The following is a 22,618-nucleotide window of genomic DNA, read 5'->3' on the forward strand; positions in this document are numbered from 1 at the left end:
CAGCATTTTTCACACAAGCCTAATGGTCCATCTATGTGATTCATTTGAATCATGTTGAACATAATGTTTAACATATGAGTCAGTATTAAAAACAAAAATGTATACAGTACCAGTCAAAAGTTTGGACACCTACTAATTCAAGGGTTTTTCTTTATTTTACTATTTTCTACATTGTAGAATAATAGTGAAGTCATCAAAACTATATGAAATAAAACATATGGAATCATGTAGTAATAAACAAATCAAAATATATATTTTTTTGGAGGTTCTTCAAAGTAGCCACCCTTTGCCTTGACAGCTTTGCACACTCTTGGCATTCTCTCAACCAGCTTCACCTGGAATGATTTTCCAACAGTCTTGAAGGAGTTTGCACATGCTGAGCACTTGTTGGCTGCTTTTCCTTTACTCTATGGTCCAACTCATTCCAAACCATCTTAGTTGGGTTGAGGTCGGATGATTGTGGAGGCCAGGTCAACTCATGCAGCACTCCATCACTCTCCTTCTTAGTCAAATAGCCCTTACACAGCCTGGAGGTGTGTTTTGGGTCATTGTCCTGTTTAAAAACAAATGGTATTCCCGCTAAGTGCAATCCAGATGGGATGGTGTATCTCTGCATAATTCTGTGGTAGCCATGCTGGTTAAGTGTGCCTTGAATTCAAAATAAATCACTGACGGTGTCACCAGCAAAGCACCCCCACACCACCTCCATGCTTCACGGTGGGAACCACACATGCGGAGATCATCCGTTCACCTACTATGCGTCTCAAATACAGCGGTTTGAAAAATTTGGACTAATCAGACCAAAGGACAGATTTCCACCGGTCTAATATCCATTGCTCATGTTTCTTAGGCCAAGCAAATCTCTTCTTCTTATTGGTGTCCTTTAGTAGTGGTTTCTTTGCAATTTGACCATGAAGTCCTGATTCACACAGTCTCCTCTGAACAGATGATGTTGATGTGTCTGAGGTGCAGTTATTCTCATGAACTTACTCTGGGGCTTCCTTTCCTGTGGCGGTCCTCATGAGAGCCACTTTCATCGTAGCGCTGGATGGTTTTTGCGACTGCACTTGAAGAAACTTTCAAAGTTCTTGAAATTTTCCAGATTGACTGACCTTCATGTCTTAAAGTAATGGACTGTCATTTTTTTCTCTTTGGTTATTTGCCATAATATGGACTTGGTCTTTACCAAATTGGGCAATCTTCTGTATACCACCCCTACCTTGTCACAACACAACTGATTGGCCCAAACGCATTGAGAAGGAAAGGAGCACACCCATTAATTGAAATGCCTTCTAGGTGACTATCTCATGAAGTTGGTTGAAAGAATGCCAAGAGTGTGCAAAGCTGTCATCAAGGCAAAGGTTGGCTACTTTGAAGAATCTCAATATAACATATATTTTGATTTAACACTTTTGGTTACTACATGATTCCATATGTGTTATTTCATAGTTTTGATGTATTCACTATTATTCTACAATGTAGAAATAAAGAACAGATAGAGGAGGACCGTGGGGAAAGATACAGAGGTTGTGTCAAAGGTTTGAATTTGGCCTATCTCAACACTGTAGACGTGTGCTAGAGGTTGACCAGCCAGGCCATCAGTCAGCATTTTTATACGCAAGCCTAATCTTCCATCTATATGATTCATTTGAATCATGTTTAACATATGTCCAGAAAGAATGCCGACCCATGAGACATATATTCGTCTGAATCAGCATACGGGACAAGCCTGGTGATTTAGTGAATCATGTGTGTCAGGGTTTTGATTTAGCTTTGTAGTTTTTGGTATGTGACTCAATGTGAATATCTGCCTGTGGAAGTGCGTTGCTCCTCATTTTAAATGTGTGTGTGTTTGTCTCAAGCTACCCTGCCACAGTGCGTGTGTTTAGTTTCTTAGCTTGATGTAGTTGCTCAACCCAGTGTATCTTTCTAAGAGCGCTCCACACCCAGGCTTGCTCTGAAACTAATCCCTGTGGCGGTAAGATTGATCTCTCTCGCTCTCGGTCTCTCTCTCTCTCTCTCTCTCTCGCTGTGTACACACACACACAGAGACGCAGTCCATGTGATTCCTCTACAGCACTATGAGAACAAGCATCATCGATCCATAGGTCCCATTTTTCACTCAGTAATGGCCCTTGCTGAGCTGAATTTCAGCCATCCTTTCTGTCTCCACTTTAAAACAAAAATAGATGGTGAATCAAATCTGCATGATATTTTTTCTTCTCTTCTCTCCAGGACATAAAAGCTTGGTCCTGACTGTTGCGTTGGCTTCATTAGACCTGAGTGGGACAAAGGGAGAGAGACACCAGCGGTAAGATGCACTTTTAACGCCTTCCGTTAGCTTGCTGTTTAGTCAGTTACCAGCCACCGCTACATAGCTAGGTGGTCGTCGATGTGAGTTGATGACTTGGCAAGACGGCACACACCAATCGGCAACTACCAGGCTAGCCAATACATTGGCTCCTCTTGCAATTCTTTCGATACTTTCTGACCCCTGTAGTTATTGTATAATAATATGGACATTTTAGGAGATTGAACCCACAACCCTGGTGTTGCCAGTACCATGCTCTAGCTCAGTGAGCCATTGGAACCAGTCATGGACACTTTATCATGGCTGTACCAAGACTCTAATGACAGAATCTCCACAGTGATTGGCTCTTGCGCATAGAAATATAATTACTAGAATGGCCATTCCCATTCAAGTCAATGTTCTGTTATTCTATTCCAATGCTCTTGCTCCATGCGTGGTGATTTTTTTAAATCTGTAAGTTGAAGAGCAGACCCAGGAAAGATAGAGGCCAGACAAGGGAGGGAGTTGGGAGAGAGGGGCTGCATTTCATCCCATGAACATGTTTCCTCCCTTCTGCCCTTCATTCACTCCCCTTCACAGATCTAATAGGACTGTATATTTGAAAGCAATATGGTGGATACTGGGTGGAGTGATTTTCTCATTTTATTTATTGAACCTTTATTTAATTAGGCAAGTCAGTTAAGAACAAAATCTTATTTACATTGACGTCCTAACCCGGCCAAACCCGGACGATGCTGGGCCAATTGTGCGCCGCCCTATGGGACTCCCAATCACAGCCGGATGTGATACAGCCTGGTTTCAAACCAGGGACTGTAGTGACACCTCTTGCACTGAGATTCAGAGCCTTAGACCGCTGCGTGACTCGGGAGCCATGAAGGGGAGTGAACAAGGGCAGAATGGAGGGAACATCTTCCTGGAATGAAACACAGCCAGGGAGGCCCAGACGAGAGAAGCCTCCCTGAGCTAGCCTCGTAAATAAGGTCCAAATGAAAAAGGAGTTAAGGCGAGGATCTTGTCTTTGGGCCTGGGATAATTCCAGCCAGGCTAAAGTGGAACCATGTGAAGGGGTGGACTCGAATGATGTTTGGTTGTGTTCCAAATGTCACCCCATTCCCTACATAGTTCACTACTTTTGACCAGGACTAAAGTAGTGCACTATGTAGGGAATAGGGTGCTATTTGGGATGTAGTCTCTGTGTGGCTGCCTGAGGGGTGTAATGCACAAGTATTCTCCCCCGCACCAGCCTGTTCTGGGAAGTGGAGAAGTAGTGTTGAAGTGAATTGTCACGCATGCTTTGAGTTTGTGTCCTGTGCTGTCGTGTCCCCTCCACCACCACTGTGGAGAACTTGCTCTCTCGTGTTTCCTGCTGTCACACTGTCTGCCCACATAGCGGTGTGTGTGTGTCTCCCCCTCGAGAACCAGAATTGGGACCCAGAGGGGTGCACGTTTTTGTTCTAGCCCCGCACTAACACACCCAACTAATCATTGAGCCTTTGATAAGTCAAATCCGGTGTCTTAATGCTGGGTCGCCAAGAACGTAGTGATATCAGAGGAGGTAGGAAAGCAGTGTGGCTCAGCAGTAGTGCTGCTGTCTACCAAGCACATTGTGTCCAGGAGCAACATGGAATCCTAACACTTTCTTCCTTCTACAACAATAACCTACATCTATATTCCTAACTGTCTAAATAAAGAGATGCATCTGTAGGAGGGGGAAAAATAGTAGGTAGGAAAGATTGTGTGAGAAATAGGGATGACGGGGCAGGCTAGTCATTTGCCATGTCAGTGTATTTAATGACCTATACTCATTCCTTGAGGATGAGATGCTTTCACTGTGAGAATCAGGGTCGACTCGCAGAGCGTCTCACACACACGCACAAGCAGCCATCTGAAGTGGACCTTTTACGGTAAACAAAACCTATGGTACCAGCCCCCCACTGCCCTGTCACTCAGTGTGTGTGTGTGTGTGCTCGAGTGCATGCGACTGCACTCATCTGCGCACAGCACACACTCAATCTACACAGCAGCTGTTTTGTTTAGAAAGAAGCACTCGTGATCGTGGAGTGTTTTGTCTAGGCCGGCTAATTAGTTGGAGTGTGTTTTGGTGTTTATAAGTGGGATGGAGGCCTGTAATGTACACCAACCAACCCATACTCCAGCTTCTTCGAAGGGTATATAGGATGTAGGGTGAAGTTGCATCTAGATGCTGATCTTGGGTCAGTTTAGCATTTTCCCCCACTAATGGATAAGATTGGGAGGGGAAGGTGATCCTAGATCTGTACCTACGGAAAACTCTTAACTGTGGGAGGTTTGGGGTGAAGTGTGTCACTATAGACGTATACTACGGCAGACCTGCCAACATGCACGCATTTTGCGCACCAACTACGCATTTATCTGTCCATGTACGCAGGTACGAGATCCGAGTTAAAAGTACACAGAAATGAATAGGGCCTGATTTTTATTTTAACATTTTATTTAAAAAAAAATTAAATACAAAATTAATCCACTGAGTAAATCTAACATCCCGATTCTCGAGCTGTAACACACAGACATGTACGGAGTTTGTGTCAACGGACATTGAGATGAATGCGTCATTATTTGACATAGCTACCCGGTGTCTGCCCCTACTCCTGTTTGTTGTGATGCTGAATTCACCGACTGTCAGCTGTACTTAAACACATGGACAAATTCCTTTTCGACTCAGTGCGATGTGGAAAGGTAAACGCTAATTGTTTCAAGCTAACATAAGATGGACATTCAGTGGGCTCTAAAGTGCCAGCAGTTCACTCGCATTTGCTAGTGAAAGAAATTAAATGCAAATACGAAAAATAACTGGTTGCATTTGTGCGAGTGTGATATACATTTAATTCTGCGTCCCGTTAGTTGTATTTTCCACGTAACATTACGAGGATCAAGCGACCTGATAGACTGTAACTGTAATTATGATCCACGGCACAAAAAGCATTACAAAAGTATAATAAAAAATAAATATAAACATATTGGCATTAAATGGAGTTGGGGGTTTTGAAGACTGCGCGATGAAGAATGAGTGTCCGGTATTAGCTATAGAGGCAACGCTTCTAAAATGCCTTTGCGCTAGATTTGAGATTTGCTCAATTTCGAAAATCTGAAATTGTGTATGCGCTTGCAAAGAAATAGAATAGGCACCTTTACATAGGCTGAAACACCGGACTCTGCTAGCGAGCAGCGTTCAGATTCCCTTTGCGGTAGCCTACTTAAGTTTTGTGTAGCCAGTTTGCGGTCTGTGTCGATGCGATCATTTGTTTTTGTTATTATGTTTTCAAAAGGATTTTGCTTTTAGTGTTGATTAGGAACCGTGTCTAAAAAGCCAATACTTGTGAGCTGGCCATGTTGATTGGCCCTGTTTGGGAGGTGACAAGCGTTCCTCTACTATAGAGACTAAACTTGGGGGCAAAAAAAAACCCGTTATAGATAATTATCTCCATTCTACACTGTACATGTAATGGAATAAACAGACAATCTGTGCTAATTCCACAAAACATATTTATTTTATATGTTCTGTACTTATCAGTATGATTGTTTTGTAAATACCTATTCAGAGGACTGAACTGAACCAGGTGTGATCCGTAATGTTTGTCTAAGCACATGTGCTCATAGGGGGGGGGGGGGGGGGATAGTCACACTCTACCTGGAGAGACAAAACCAGCTTTCTGACGAGGAGCTGTCCATTGGCCAGGACACCCGCACCTCCTTAGGAAGCCAAGGCAAGCTGGATCTGAAGACCTTCTCTGCAGATGTCAGAAATTTATTTTCTTCTGCAGTAGACTACATGTTCCTGAAATTTCCATTTGGTCGCTGACATTGCCAACAGGCAGACTGCCAAGTTCTCATCCCTCAACTTTTTCATGGCACACTTTCCCTGCATTATTACCGAGGGAACCTCTGTTGATCTGGTGGAAGATGAGTTTAGACTATTAGGCAACACCATTTGAGCAGTCTGGTCAACATGCGCACGGATCAGGCCTGGAGAGAAATCGGGAACAATGAAAATGGGGGGGCAGCCTGGTCTACTCACACCTTTCGGATGTGATGCTGGGGATATTGGTCATATTCCATAGCAATGCGAACGAATATTCAGTCCTGTTTCCAAGAACAAAACCCAGTACAAAGCCTCCCTCAGTACAGACATGCTGAGTGCCCTCGTTACCAAAAAGGTTTCAATGATTGCCAGAGGAACTGTTTGCCACAGAAGTCTACCCTGATGCCCTGCTGCGTAAGGCTAAATCTGCTAGCTACCAGGCAAATATGTCTAGGAAATGATTTCCTGAACATTTTGAAGGTCTCCAGAAGATTTGTTTTCACCCACTCTTTCCTATCATAGCTTTTTCCTTTTTATTATGGGTAACATGTTTATTTGATACGAAGGCTCTGCTTCAAACATTTGTTGTTCTTATCATATCAGAGTTTAAAAAAAATTCTTGTGGATAAGACGTTTTGTACATTTTGTGTCTAAACAATTAACTTGTTATTAGACCTTGTTAGTGACTTTTACCATATGTGTAAATGGAATGCTGTCAAAGTATTCCAACCTTTTTATAGACTTGATTTGGTACAATTCTATAATTGCGATCAGACTCGCAAACCGCGTGAGCCCCAATTCGGCAAGTACTACGCGCACGAGTTGAATCTCCAATTTGCCACGTGTGTCTGGTAGTCTAAAAGTTGGACAGGGTTGGCAGGTCTGCTTCTGACTGGCAGGATGCTATTGTTGCTATGGTCTCCATGGAGATGATAAAAAAAACACATGTATTGTGCCCTATCGGAGGGTGTGTTTGCGTGTGTACTGTGTGTGTGTGACATTGACTGTTTGTGTGTGTGTCTGTCCTTTAAAAGCTAACCATCCCTTTTGGTGGTGAGGGAATCTGACTCTTGAAGATGGAGAGTAAGCCCTCTGGAGCTGAAAATGAACTACTGGGGAACAGTATTGTTGTTTGTGTGTATATGTGGGTACATCCCAAATTCCATGTGAATGTTGAGTGGTGTTGCACACCCTTCAGGGGCAGGCTGGCATTCCTGAATATTACGGAACGCCAGAGATGGACGGTGCGGAATGGCCGGAAAGCCGGAGGTGGCGTGGTGGACGTGAGGTGGCACTGCTGATGACAGACAGGCGAGTGGACAGAGTGACATACTACCGGCAGTTGCTAGAGTCAGGAGGCCTAACAAGAGAAGACTGTGCATTTTGCCTGTGCGCATGTGTTTCAGCCCACGTACCCGTGTGCAATGTGCCAGTAACCAATTCCCAGCCAGCTGCCAGAGGTCAAGAGGTCAGAGGCTGGCTGGAGCAGCTGGCAGGAGCTGGGGCTGCTGGGATGAATGAAGACATTCCCAGCTGTTCTGGGATCTGTGCTGTGGTGTCGGTCGGTCTTTCTGTCTGCCTATAGGGAGACGCTGAGCCTGTGCACAGGTCGGGTGTGGATCGGACAGCTCTATACTCACTGTGCTCTTTGTTCCCTAATAGGTGCGTGTTATGCACACTATGTCTACTATGGACACACCACGGTTAGACACTGATGCTTAAATACTAGGATAGCGAGTAAAAGAGACCGAATAGTACAAATATAAACGTACAGCAACGTTGTTATTGAGCCGATATCCTAGTTGCCAAGTTAGTGTTACTCTGCAAGGAGATTGAGGAATTTTAACACATTAATGGGTTATGTCTATGCTGGGTGACTGCACTTCTATTGTGAGTGTGTGTGGCTGTGTTTTTTTTACCCTAGTCTCTTTCTCTGTCTAAATTGGCTTAATGATGATTGCCAAATTTGAAAATCAAACCCAGAAATGATACCTGCCCACGATGGACAAACTGGTGGTTGTTATGAGCCTGGAAACTATGTGTTACTCATTACCCACGGATATTAATGATACACTTTCAACTGTTCTGCCTGCTGTTATGGAACCCTGACCTGTTCATCGGATGTGCTACCTGTCCCAGACCTGCTGTGTTCAACTCTCTAGAGACTGTGATTATTATTATTATTATTTGACCCTGCTGGTCATCTTTGAACATCTTGGCCATGTTCTGTTATAATCTCCACCCGTTACAGCCAGAAGAGGACTGGCCACCCCTCATAGCCTGGTTCCTCTCTAGGTTTCTTCCTAGGTTCTGGCCTTTCTAGGGAGTTTTTCCTAGCCACCGTGCTTCTACACCTGCATTGCTTGCTGTTTGGGGTTTTAGGCTGGGTTTCTGTACAGCACTTTGAGATATCCGCCGATGTAAAAAGGGCTTTATAAATAAATTTGAATAATTTGATTGATATCAGATAGTCTATGGTTACAGAGCTAGTGGTTATCATACATAAATGCCTATTTATTCCTGCATCATACATTTCCATAGTAATTTGCATTTCCAAGGACCATGCACAACAGAAATGAATTGTATACAATGTGCCATTTGGCAGAGCTACATAACAGCTCAGTGGCACAGAGTATACAGGAAACAATCAAATCGAGCAAGATCACAAGCTAGATGATGATCATATACAGCGCCTTCAGAAGGTATTCACACCCCTTCTCCACATTTATTTGTTACAAAGTAGGATTTAATTGTTGTGTTTTTGTCAACGATCTACACAAAATACTCAAACGTGGAAGAAAAATCGATCATTTTTTTTTTTATTAATGGAAAATACAACACTGATATCTTGACCAGATAAGTATTCAACCCCCTGAGTCAATACATGTTAGTATCCCCTATGGCAGCGATTTACAGCTGTGAGTCTTTCTGGGTAAGTTACTAATAATCTTTGAACGCCCGAGTTCTACAATATTTGCCAATTATTCTTAAACAAAGTTGTCAAGGTCTGTCAAGTTGGTTGTTGATTGTTTCTAGACAGCCATTTTCATGTTTTGAAATATATTTTCAAGTAGATTTAAGTCTTGGTTAGCAACTCCAGTGTATATTTAGCATTGTGTTTTAGGTTATCCCGCTGAAAGCCGCATTTGTCTCCCAGTGTCTGTTGGAAAGCAGACACTGGGAGCCAGAAGAGGACCAGGTTTTCCTCAAGGAATTTTAGCTCTATCCTGTTTATTGTAGCCCAAAAAACTCCCTAGAATACCCATAACATGATGCAGCCACCACCAATCTTGACAATATGAAGAGATTTGCCTCAAACATAACGCTTTTATTAATTTCTTCGCCACATTTTTTGCAGTATTACTTTAGTGCCTTGATGCAAACAGGATGCATTCCGTACAGGCTTCTTTCTTTCCCTCTGTCAATTAGGATAGTATTGTAGAGTAACTACAATGTTGATCGATCCTCAGTTATCTCCTATCACAGGTCTTTAAACTCTTTAAAATCATCATTGGCCTCATGGTGAACTCCCTTAACAGTTTCTTTCATCTCAAGCAACTGATTTGGTAGGAAGGGCACCTGTGTCTTTGTAGTCACTGGGTGTATTGATACACAATCCAAATTGTAAAATGAATAATAATAATGGCTATTAATAATAATACCCATCTACCAATAGGTGCCCCTTTTTTACAATCCATATGAAAACCTCTCCTCCTGCTCCACTTAGGAACCTTACTCTTGTCTGTATGTGTGGGGTACAGAGATGGAGTAGCCATTTAAAAATCACTTTAAACACTATTGCACGCACACAGTGAGTCCATGCAACTTATTATGTGACTTGTTAAGCAAATGTTTACTCCTGAACTTTTTTTGGCTTGCCATAAGAAAATGATTGAATACTTATTGACTCTTTTTATAGATTTAAAAAAGAAATGAATTTGTAAACATAATTACACTTTGACATTGTTGGGTATTTTGTATAGATTAGTGGCACAATCTTAATTTAATCCATTTTAAATTCAGGCTGTAAAACCGCAAAATGTGGGAAAGGTCCAGCGGTGTGAATACTTTCTGAAGGCTCTGTATTTGCACAGTTAGGTGGCTGCTATGGGAGTAGGGCTGTTGCTGTTACTATGGAGAAACCTGCTGACTTCTAGCTGCTGACTTCTAGCTGCTGCCTCTGGGTGGGAACATATCAGCTGGCCAGCTCCTCTCTTCTTTCTTTCTCCCTCTGTCTTTGTCTTGCTTTCTTTCTCTCTCTCTTCACATCTCGTTTTCTCTCCTCTATATCTCTGTTAGTCTGCTTTCTCGCTCTCTCCTTTCTGCCCCCCCCCTCCTGTTTTAATTGGCTGCGTATGCCAGAGTCACTCTGAGTGATCCTCTCCTCCTACTCTTTCTATTCTCCTCTTTTCCTCTCTGTCTGCTGGCTGTCAGTCGTGCTTGACTGATGCTGTTTTGTCAGTCTGGCCCTCCCCCTACTCATATTATAATGGTCCATTCCCTCCCCTATCATCTCTCTGTCTTCCTCTCTCCCACTTGCCCATCCTTCCCTTTTAATCTGCTTATTGCAGGAAGTGCCTTGTTCTAGCTTTCATTTAATGGCACAAAGATGGCAAAATGGCTCTGGATTGGATCTCTGCATCATTGTATTCATTTTGTTGATTTATATCTAGGCTGTATGTCATTTGTGCGTTTTTCCCATTGATGAAATTACCAGGGGATGTTGATATACTGTATGACGTTGAATCAAAGCAAGGTCATGTTCATTAGGCACTAAACCTTCGGGTACCATCAGAACATGTCTACGGTATGCCCTAATGAACACAACCTTGGCCTGGAGTGAGTTCCTCTCGATTTACTCTCCCGGGCACAAAGGTTCCATGGCCTGTATTCATAAAGTGTCTCAGGCTAGGAGTGCTGATCTAGAATTAGGTCCTCACTGTCCATGTAATCTTATTCGTTATCATCTGAAAGGGAAAACGGATCCTAGAACAGTACTCCTACACCAAGACGCTTTTTGAATACGGGGCCAGGAGTGATCCACACCCAAATTTACTTTAGACTGTTGCCGTTGTCAATGGATCTCTTTCATAGCCAGTGTGGAGACAATAATCTCCTTTTTGCACACTGTATGAGGTTGTAGCCTACTAGCCATATACAGTAGTCTCACAGTTATGAACTGATGACGTTCTCCGCCTATGTTTTAATGATCTCTTTGCCCCTCCCTCACTGTGCAAACGGCCCCTTTCATTAACCGACTGAGCATGATGGACGAGGCCTGTTTGCCCAGAGGGGATTAGGGAGAGAGGGGGATGGAGAGGGGTGAAATAAAAGAAAATAAGCACTGCCGTGTGCCCTGAAATAGCCGCTATTCATTCGTCCACGCTCACCGGCCTGCTTTGTCGCGCAGGAGATCAAAGCACTTGAGAGCAGTAATACCAACTATGTTTGGCCTACTCATATAACCCCCCCCCCCCCACCACCTCCTACCATTTGGGAGAGTCCAGCCACACCCATATCTATTTTCCTCTCTAGAACAGGACCCAAGGCCAGGGGTGACTCACCCACAGGAACAGTGGGGGGATTGTGACATGGGGTGGTGTCGACAGCTGTTGAAGCAGACTTTCTAAATTTAGTCAGTGTTAAATGTTATAGACTAGACTCATGTGTGCATGGTAAGGAAAAACAAGCCACTGTCATCTATAGCAGCCTTAGTTTGAGATGCTCGCGCGCACACACTTCCCAGGGGACAATTTAGCGGTGCTGTGAATATGGGACCCACTCTATAATGAGCCATTACCTCACACACTGGAGTGTTTTTCTTAACCTAGCAGGCCTCGCTAAATGTTTTTTGTTCTTGGTGTTAATTTTTGTTCCACCCCCTAAGGAGACGACAGCTGAGCCCTACCAAACTCACAGGAATGTGCCCCCCCCTCTTTTTCATCTACCTCTCCAGAATGGAATAGTGGGGTTAAAGGGGAAATTCAGCATTTTACAACTTAATGTAAGACTGTTACTCATCCTGTATGGCTTAGTTGGTAGAGCATGACATTTTCAACGCCAGGATTATGGGTTTGATTCCGGGTGCCACCCGTAAGTAACGTATACACGCATGACTAAGTCTTTTTGGATAAAAGCGTCTTCTACTTGGCATTTATTATTATTAAATTCCCCTGTAGCTGATTTTCCTAAAATGTTACCATTGTTGTAATAAGAGTTTTTTTTTTCTCCTTTGAGATTTCATTCATCGTGATACGATGTGACGTTGATGCATTTTTGGACCTGAAAAGGCTCTCTACATTGGGGTCAGGATGGAGTTTGTAGTTTGAGAGACAGAGCAAATGAGTGGCAGAGTGAGAAATAGTATTATGGGTTGGTCTGTGTGTTGTCTGGCTGTCATATTTTTTCTATGCATGATGCTGTTGAGACGATGTGTCACTGCTGCCCCTCCATGCATCAGACACGCACAAGGGAGTTGGTTGTGTGTGTGAGAGCATTGTGTGGGTGGGTGGGGTACGACGCCAAAATTAGACTACATCCACACCCATTTAGAAGTTTGGTTTATGGAAATGTCTTTTCAGCCATTACTCATGATGTGTTTTCATACAGCTTACGGCATAGTCACAAACTCTACAGCTTCCACTTTTTTAATCATAAAAGGGTCATCAATCCTCTGTGTTGGAGATAGTGAAGCTAGTGTAGAAAGGTGAGCTGTGTGTGTGTGTGTGTGCGCGCGCACACACTTGCATTCACGCTTACCATGGTCTTGTTCAGTGGGCACGAAACGACCAAGAGCGTTCCAAAACTAAGTGATGTACTATCTGATTCTGAACTTGTTCAGTAAGAAACAAGACGCACTCTTTTTCCGTTGCAAAACGTTCTGCTCCTTTAAGCTCTCATGAACAGGACCCAGGACAAGACTGAGAACAACCCAAATAAACAACAGTGTTCTGTTCCTACTCGGATGCAAAGTGAATTAACGAAGAGACTGCAGAGTTCCACGTAATCTTATCTATGATGTAATGGGCAATTCCACAGTAACAAAATGATGACACAAATAGCACAAAATGTCATTCTGTTACCAAACTTTGTACTGTTCAAGTAAATGTGTTTTTGTAAAATTCTCTGTGGAAATTGGAACTCTGCGGTCTCTTCATTAATTCACTTTCAGTACATACACTACCATTCAAAAGTTTGGGGTCACTTAGAAATGACCTTGTTTTTGAAAGAAAAGCAACATTTTTGTCCATTTTTAAAATAACACCAAATTGATCAGAAATACAGTGTAGATGTTGTAAATGACTATTGTAGCTGGAAATGGCTGATTTTTAATGGAATATCTACGTAGGCCCATTATCATCAACCATCACTCCTGTGTTCCAATGGCACATTGTGTTAGCTAATCCAAGTTTATCATTTTAAAAGGCTAATTGATCAATAGAAAACCCTTTTGCAATCATGTTAGCACAGCTGAAAACTGGTGTTCTTATTTAAAGAAGCAATAAAACTGGCCCTCTTAAGAGTAGTTGAGTATATGGAGCATCAGCATTTGTGGGTTTGCTTACAGGCTCAAAATGCCCAGAAACAAAGACCTTCCTTCTGAAACTCGTCAGTCTATTCTTGTTCTGAGAAATGAAGGCTATTCCATGCAAGAAATTGCCAAGAAACTGAAGATCTCGTACAACGCTGTATACTACTCCCTTCACAGAATAGCGCAAACTGTCTCTAACCAGAAAAGAAAGAGGAGTGGGAGGCCCCGGTGCACAACTGAGCAAGAGAACAAGTACATTAGAGTGTCTAGTTTGAGAAACAGATGCCTCAAGTCCTCAACTGGCAGCTTCATTAAATAGTACCTGCAAAACACCAATCTCAACATCAGCAGTGAAGAGGCGACTCCGGGATTCTGGCCTTGTCGGTAGAGTTGCAAAGAAAAATACATATCTCAGACTGGCCAATAAAAGATCTAGATGGGCAAAAGAACACAGACACTGGACAGAGGAACTCTGCCTAGAAATCCAGCACCCCAGAGTCGCCTCTTCACTGTTGACGTTGAGACTGGTGTTTTGCGTGTACTATTTAATGAAGCTGCCAGTTTCATTCTATTAGTGTGGAATTGTCCTAATGCCTTCTCCCGTTCTTTCTTGTTCCCTCCCCCTATTCTCGTCCTCATTCTCTCTCTCGCTCCTTCCCTCTCTCTGCCTAACTCTCCTTCTATTCTCTCTCCCTTTTTCTCTCTCCTCCCCTCCTCTCTCTGCCTAACTCTCCTTCCATTCTCTCTCTCCCTACTTTCTGCTCTATCAATCCTCATCTCCTTGTTTTTGTCCATTCTTTTGGAAAGGGGGATACCTAGTCAATTGCACAATTGAATGCCTTCAACCGAAATGTCTTAGGCATTGAACCCTCTGAATCAGAGTGTTGCAGGGGGCCTGCCTTAAAACTTCTTGTCAATAGGGGGGCGCCATTTCGACTTTGTAAAAATTAGTTCCCAAATTAAACTGCCTCGTACTCAATTCTTGCTCGTACAATATGCATATTATTATTACTATTGGATAGAAAACACTCTCTAGTTTCTAAAACCGTTTGAATTATTTCTCTGAGTGAAACAGAACTCATTCTGCAGCACACTTCCTGTCAAGGAGTGAGATTTCTGAAATCGAGGTCTCTGTTCTAGGGTCAGTTTATAAATTCCCATGTAAGCTATGGGGCTACATGCACTGCATACGCCTTCCTCTAGATGTCAGTAAGCGGTGAGAATTTGAATGGAGTGGATTGCACCATCTGGGGCACTATAAAAGCCCGTGGAACGGAAGGTCCGACCTTTTCAACGGGGCGCCTGGCGCAGGAGGGACATCACAATGGCGTCCTGAAAAGCTTTCGTTTTAGCAGTTCTATATCTCCGGCTCTGATTTAATTTGATTTTTGTCTTAAAAACTTCATAAGGTAGTTAATTTAAACCGACTTATAGCAGTTTATATTAGTTTATTGCGATTTTCTGGAATTTCTTTGTGACGCGCTATCACGAGTTGGACACCTTTCCGGCACATAGCTAGCGTTAGCTGCTAATTCTACAGGAGAAGAGGACATCTTTCAACCAAAAGACGATTGTTCTGGAGAAAGGACACCTTGCCCAAGATTCTGATGGAAGCTCGTCAAATAGTAAGAAGTCTTTATGCTGTTAATTCGTATTTATGTTGACAAATGTTAAACAATAATTCCGCCATGAATTTCGGTGCGGTCTCGCTTTAGCGCACGCTGTATGCGCAGTAACGTTCATTTTAAAAATCTAACACAGCGGTTGCATTAAGAACTAATGTATCTTTCATTTGCTGTCCAACCTGTATTTTTTAGTCAAGTTTATGAATAGTTATCGATTAGATTAGGTGCCTCTCCAAGATGGCGCCGGACAGATTGCTTGAAGTTTGGCCACTACTCACATTGTATAACCACGATTTGTGCCGCTACATATGCACATTTTCGAACAAACCCTATATGCATTGTGTAATATGATGTTACAGGACTGTCATCTGAAGAAGTTTATGAAGGTTAGTCAAAAATTATATATCTTTTGCTTGCTTGTTACGATCGCTAACCTTTGCTGCTGGTAAATGGTGTTGTGTTTCTGGCTATTGTGGTAAGCTAATATAATGCTATATTGTGTTTTCGCTGTAAAACACTTAGAAAATCTGAAATATTGGCTGGATTCACAAGATGTTTGTCTTTCATTTGCTGTACGCTGTGTATTTTTAAGAAATGTTTTATGATGAGTAATTAGGTAATACACGATGGTCTCTGTAGTTATTCTAGTTGCTTTGGTGAGAGTTGTGATGGTGGCTGCAATGGTAAACTATGATTTATACCTGAAATATGCAAATTTTTCTAACAAAACATATGCTATACAATAAATATGTTGTTTCTTGGTTAGTGGCTATTTATATCTTTATTTGGTCGAATTTGTGATAGCTACTGATGCAGTAAAAAAATGGTGGAGTAAAAAAAGTGGTGTCTTTTGCTAACGTGGTTAGCTAATAGATTTACATATTGTGTCTTCCCTGTAAAACATTTTAAAAATCAGAAATGATGGCTGGATCCACAAGATGTGTATCTTTCATCTGGTGTCTTGGACTTGTGATTTAATGATATTTAGATGCTAGTATTTACTTGTGACGCTATGCTAGGCTATGCTAGTCAGCTTTTTTACTGATGGGGGTGCTCCCGGATCCGGGTTTGGGAGGAATTAGAGGTTAATCGATGTCTACGGCACCCGAGGAGCAGTTGTTGTTGGGGGTTAAAACCTGTTATGGCTGCAAGGGAAAGTATTGAGTAGCCAGATAAAAGATGCCCATTTCAAACGGCCTCGTACTCAATTCTTGCTCGTACAATATGCATATTATTGTTACTATTGGATAGAAAACACTCTCTAGTTTCTAAAACCGTTTGAATTATTTCTCTGAGTGAAACAGAAGTCATTCTGCAGCACTTTTCCTGACCAGGAAGTGGAATGTCAGAAATCTATGCTCTGTTCAACTTCTTGCCTATACATGGGCATAAGACGTAAGAGGCTACGTACACTTCATACACCTTCCCCTGGTTGGTCAAGAGGTTGTGAGAATTTTTTTTGTGTTTATCTTGGTCTAAGGTGGAATAAAAGCTCTTTCTTTGACGTGACCGTCCACTTCCTGTTTCTGGAGCGCGCGAAAGAGGACATGGATATGCCTTCTGTTTAGCTGTCGTTATGAACGACTAACATCTCCGTCTTAGATTTTATTTGATACATGTCACCATATCATCGTAACGTATGTTTTTTCAATATAGTTTAATCAGATTATTGAAATTTTTTCGGGAGTTTTGCCGTGTTCCGTTCTCTGACTTTGTTTACGTTGGAGAGATCCGTACCACTTGGCAAGTGCCCATGCTAAATGAAGAGGGATATTTGCCGTTCCAGATCCAAACAACGACTGTTCTGGACAAAGGACACCTTGTCCAACATTCTGACGGAAGATCACCAAAAGTAAGAAACATTTTATGATGCTATTTCTAATATCTGTCGTGCATGTGAACTGGTCGTGGGCGCCCAAGTGTTTCTGGCTATTGTGGCTACGCTAATATAGCGCTACATTTTGTTTTCGCTGTAAAACATTTAATAAATCGGAAATATTGTCTGGAATCACAAGATGCCTGTCTTTCAATTGCTGTACACTATGTATTTTTCAGAAATGTTTTATGATGAGTAATTAGGTATTTGACGTTGGTGTCTGTAAATATTATGGCTGCTTTCGGTGCAATTTCTGATTGTAGCTGAAATGTAAACTATGATTTATACTTGAAATATGCACATTTTTCGAACAAAACATATGCTATACAATAAAAATGTTATCAGACTGTCATCTGATGAAGTTGTTTCTTGGTTAGTGGCTATTTATATCTTTATTTGGTCGAATTTGTGATAGCTACTGATGGAGTAATAAACTGATGGAGTAAGAATAGTGGTGTCTTTTGCTAACGTGGTTAGCTAATAGATTTACATATTGTGTCTTCCCTGTAAAACATTTTAAAAATCGGACATGTTGGCTTGATTCACAAGATGTGTACCTTTCATCTGGTGTCTTGGACTTGTTAATGTGTGAAAGTTAAATATTTAAAAAAAATATCTTTTGAATTTCGCGCCCTGCACTTGAGCTGGATGTTGTCATAAGTGTACCGGTGTCGGGCTGCAGCCCAAACAGGTTAACTGCCTCGCTCAAGGGCAGAATGACAGATTTTTACACCTTGCCGGCTCAGACATTCGAACCAGCGACTTTTCTGCTTACTGGCCCAGCGCTGTTAACCGCTCTGCTACCTGCCGCTTCTTATCTCTCTCCTTCCCTCCCCCTCTCAAATATACTTAAATAGGGTCAATTGGTTTGCATGAGTGGCTAGCTGATTTCTATTCAGATTACACGGAAGTCAACCAAACACCTAGGTTAAACACTGTTCTACTAGGCTACATGCTACATAACATCAGTCTGCATTTATCTGTGTCATTGAGATTCATGTAGTGTTTAAAATTCACATTTATACGGCTTGTGGGGGTGTGTGTGTGGTTATATACAGATGCATAGGCTACAGGTTAGGGTTCTACACCTCCGGACTTGACTGTCAGTGAGCATCCCATGTATGACCTTTGACGCTGCCTGTTGACCCTCCATAGGCCAACAACATCACGTCCTGTCCCTTCTCTATATGAAACACTCTTCGCCCTTGCCCAGCTTGAGCACTCAACAGTACATTGACAGTTTGTGTGTTCTGTTCTCTATTCCTAGCCTCATGGTTAAGAACTGGAAGCCAACCATTACGTTCTTTAATTTAGAGCAGTGCTTTTCCAGGACAGTTCCCTCAATCTCTCTCCCCCTTTCTCCTTCTCTTCTCGCTCTCTCCCTCTATATCCCCCTCGGAGGCACAGGCCAACCCAAACTGGTGGCCTAGTGTGGGGCAGACGTGTGTGTTTCCTGTGTACCCCTCCCACTGTGGCAGAGGCTTAACACCACAACATCCCCAGTGGGGTGACCTCTGAACCCTGAGGTGGCCCCTTCGCTCTGACCCCGGTGGTGATGGGAGACAGATGAGGGAGTGTCATGCTCAGGCTTCTCATAGGCACACAAGCCTGGAGAGAGAGTGATGGAGGGAGAAAGAGACACGGGGAGAAAGAGACACGGGGAGAAAGAGACACGGGGAGGGAGTGAAGGGGAGGGAGGGAGTGAAGGGGAGGGAGTGAAGGAGAGGGATTTATTTTTGTTTTTGTGATAACTCACATAGAACTCACACACCCACACGCTGTGTTTTTCAGGTAGTGGTGATGCCCCCGGTTGTAAATCAATCATGCCCTTAGTAGCAGGTGTTCTAACAGCTTTAAGTGAATTAGCACCTGGGACGTGGATTTAAACGGTGCAGCCAACTCTCACGCGTTGGACGTGAGATGCATTTGACCCTCTTCACACACCACACCTTTTTATTTCTCACTTATTGAAAGAAGTACTGCTTTTATTTTCTACTTAATCCAATTCGGTGCGTTTAACTTATCAACTGTGCTTGAAAATTGTTTGGAAATGGGATCATATTCATCTGCAATTCTATATCATGAGCATTCAAGGAGCGGGACACTAATCCGGACGCTTATAAGAAATCCTGCTATGCCCTCAGATAAACAAGTAAAGCGTCAATACAGGATTAAGATTGAACCCTACTACACCGGCTATGAAGCTCGTCGGATGTGGCGGGGCTTAAATTATTACAGACTACAAAGGGAAATCCAGACGTGAGCTGCCCAGGGACGCAAGCCTACCAGACGAGCAAAATGCCTTTTATGCAAGCAACACTGAAGCATGCACGTGAGCACCAGCTGTTCTGGACGTCTAAGTGATAACGCTCTCGGTAGCAAGACCTTTAAACAGGTCAACATTCACAAAGCTGCGGGGCCAGACGGATTACCAGGACGTGTACTCAAAGCATGCGCGGACCAACTGGCAAGTGTCTTCACTGACATTTTCAAACTCTCCCTTCTGAGTCTGTAATACCTACATGTTTCAAGCAGACCACCATAGTCCCTGTGCCTAATGATTACCGCCCCATAGCACTCATATCGGTAGCCATGAAGTGCTTTCAAAGGCTGGTCATGGCTCACATCAACATCATCCTGGATACCCTAGACCCACTCCAATTCGCATACCGCCCCAACAGATCCACAGATGACGCAATCTCAATCGCACTCCACACTGCCCTTCCCACCAGGACAAAAGGAACAGCTATGTGAGAATGCTGTTCATTGACTACAGCTCAGCGTTCAACACCATAGTGCCCACGAAGCTCATCACTAAGCTAAGGACCCTGGGACTAAACACCTCCCTCTGCAACTGGATCCCGGACTTCCTGACGGGCCGCCCCCAGGTGGTAAGGGTAGGCAACAACACGTCTGCCACACTGATCCTCAACACAGAGGCCCCTCAGGGGTGTGTACTTAGTTCCCTCCTGTACTCCCTGTTCACCCACAACTGCGTGGCCAAACATGACTCCAACACCATTAAGTTTGCTGACGACACAACAGGGCCTGATTACCGACAATGATGAGACAGCCTATAGGAGGAGGTCAGGACAACAACCTCTCCCTCAATGTGAGCAAGAAAGGAGCTGATCGCGGACTACAGGAAAAGCCGGGACGAACATTAACATCGACGGGGCTGTAGTGGAGCTGGTCGAGAGTTTCAAGTGTCCACATCACCAACGATCTATCATGGTCCAAACTCATCAAGACAGTCGTAAAGAGGGCACGACAAAACCTTTTCCCCCTCAGGAGACTGAAAAGATTTGGCATGGGTCCCCAGATCCTCAAAGTTCTACAGCTGCACCATCGAGAGCATCCTGACCGGTTGCATCAACGCCTGGTATGGCAACTGTTCGGCATCTGGCCGTAAGGTTCTACAGAGGGTAGTGTGAACGGCCCAGTGCATCATTGGGGCCAAGCTTCCTGCCATCCAGGACCTATATAATAGGCGGTGTCAGAGGAAAGCCCATAAAATTGTCAAGTCTAGGACCAAAAGGCTCCTTAACAGCTTCTACCCCCAAGCCTTAAGAATGCTGAACAATTAATCAAATGCCACCAGACTTCTACCCCCCCCCCCCCCCCCCCCCCCGCCCCTCCATTTGTTTTGTACACTGCTGCTACTCGCTGTTTATTATCTATGCATAGTCACTTCACCCCTACCTACATGTACAAATTACCTCGACTAACCAGTACCCCCGCACATTAACTCAGTACTGGTACCCGCTGTATATAGCCTCGTTGTTGTTATTTAGTTTTTTAAATTGTTAATTTCATTTTTGGTAAATATTTTCTAAACTTTTCTTGAACTGCACTGTTGGTTAAGGGCTTGTAAGTAAGCATTTCATGGTAAGGTCTACACTTGTTGTATTTGGCGTATGTGACAAATAAAGTTACCATGGCAGCTTCACCTGGGAGATCCTTCATTTTCCTGCCACTGCACTGTGTACCCTGACAGATTGAAGGTTGTAATTGGTTTAGTATGGGTCCGGGGCCAAGGCAATTGGATGCACATCTTATAAAGAAACGCCTCTCTATGCTGTGGCTGGTGTGCAGCTAAAATATAGACCAATGAGTGTGCTTATCATAGCAAGAACACTACTGTTATTCCACATCATTTTTATTATTTTCACTTCCCAATTTTTCTAGTGTAGTTGGGCTATTTGAAATCGAATATGCCAGCTTGAGTCTCTTGCCCCCAGAACAGCCTCAATTCGTTGGGGCATGGACTCTACAAGTTGTCAAAAGCATTCCATGGGGATGCTGGCTCATGTTGACTCCAGTGCTTCCCACAGTTGTCAAATTGGCTGGATGTCCTTTGGTGGGTGGACCGTTCTTAAAACCCAGCAGCGTTGCAGTTCTTGACACAAACCTCCTCCCCTTCATCTACACTCATTTTGAAGTGGATTCAACAAGGGACGTCAGTAAGGGATCATAGCATTCACCTGGTCAGTCTGTCATGGAAAGAGGTGTTCATAATGTTTTGTACACTCAGTACAAAACATCATAGGTTTAACCTAGATCATAGCTTTCACCTGGATTCAACGGCCAGTTTATTAGGTACGCTCATCTAGTACCAGGTCAGACCTCCTTTGCCTCCATAACAGCCTGAATTCTTGCTGCAGATTGGACGGCGATACAACTGGTTAAATAAAATAAGAAACACCTCCGCCACCGTTGACACCAGGCAGGATGGGTTCATGGACTAATAGTGCTTACGCCAAATCCTGACTACCCTTGGCATGACACACCAGGAACCGGGATTCGTCGACCCAGGCAATGTTTTTCCACTCCTCAATTGTCCAGTGTTGTTGATTGTGTGTCCACTGGAGCCGCTTCTCCTTGTTTTTAGCTGATAGCAGTGGAACTAGGTGTGGTCGTCTGCTGCAATTCCCCATCCGTGACAATGATCGAAGAGTTGTGTGTTCCGAGATGCCATTCTGCACACCGCTGTTGTACTACACCGTTATTTGTCTGTTTGCGGCCCGCCTGTTAGCTTGCACCATTCTTGCCATTCTCCTTTGACCTCTCTCATCAACGAGCTGTTTTCGCCCACAGGACTGCCACTGACTGGATGTTTTTGTCGCACCATTCTCGGTAAACCCTAGACACTGTCGTGTGTGAAAAGCCCAGGAGGGCGGCCGTTTCTGAGATACTGGATCCGGAGCGTCTGGCACCGATCATACCGTGCTCATTAGTCGCTTAGGTCACTCGTTTTGCCCATTCTAAAGTTCAATCGAACGGTAACTGAATTCCTCGATGCCTGCCTGCTTCTTTATAGCAAGCCACGGCCACGTGACTCACTGTCTGTTGGACCGATCCATTTTTTTGTTAACGGGGTGGTGTACCTAATACACTGGCCGGGTAGTGTAGGCCAAGTCATGAGAATAGGCTATAT

At 43.4% G+C, this 22,618-nt stretch overlaps 1 protein-coding gene across 3 annotated transcripts in view; it reads left to right on the plus strand.

Annotated features, from left to right (window-relative positions):
* Positions 1 to 22,618, plus strand: part of raph1b (Ras association (RalGDS/AF-6) and pleckstrin homology domains 1b) — a 77,564-nt gene that overhangs the window by 22,304 nt on the left and 32,642 nt on the right. For 2 of the 3 annotated variants that reach the window (XM_038997973.1, XM_038997976.1), the window contains exon 2: positions 2,236 to 2,311. The exons of the other annotated variant lie outside the window; for it this stretch is intronic. The gene's annotated coding sequence lies outside the window, so the exon portion shown is untranslated. The remainder of the gene's footprint in view (positions 1 to 2,235; positions 2,312 to 22,618) is intronic. 3 annotated transcript variants of the gene reach the window in all.

The sequence above is a fragment of the Salvelinus namaycush genome, chromosome 7 (assembly GCF_016432855.1).
Source record: "Salvelinus namaycush isolate Seneca chromosome 7, SaNama_1.0, whole genome shotgun sequence".
NCBI lineage: Eukaryota > Metazoa > Chordata > Actinopteri > Salmoniformes > Salmonidae > Salvelinus > Salvelinus namaycush.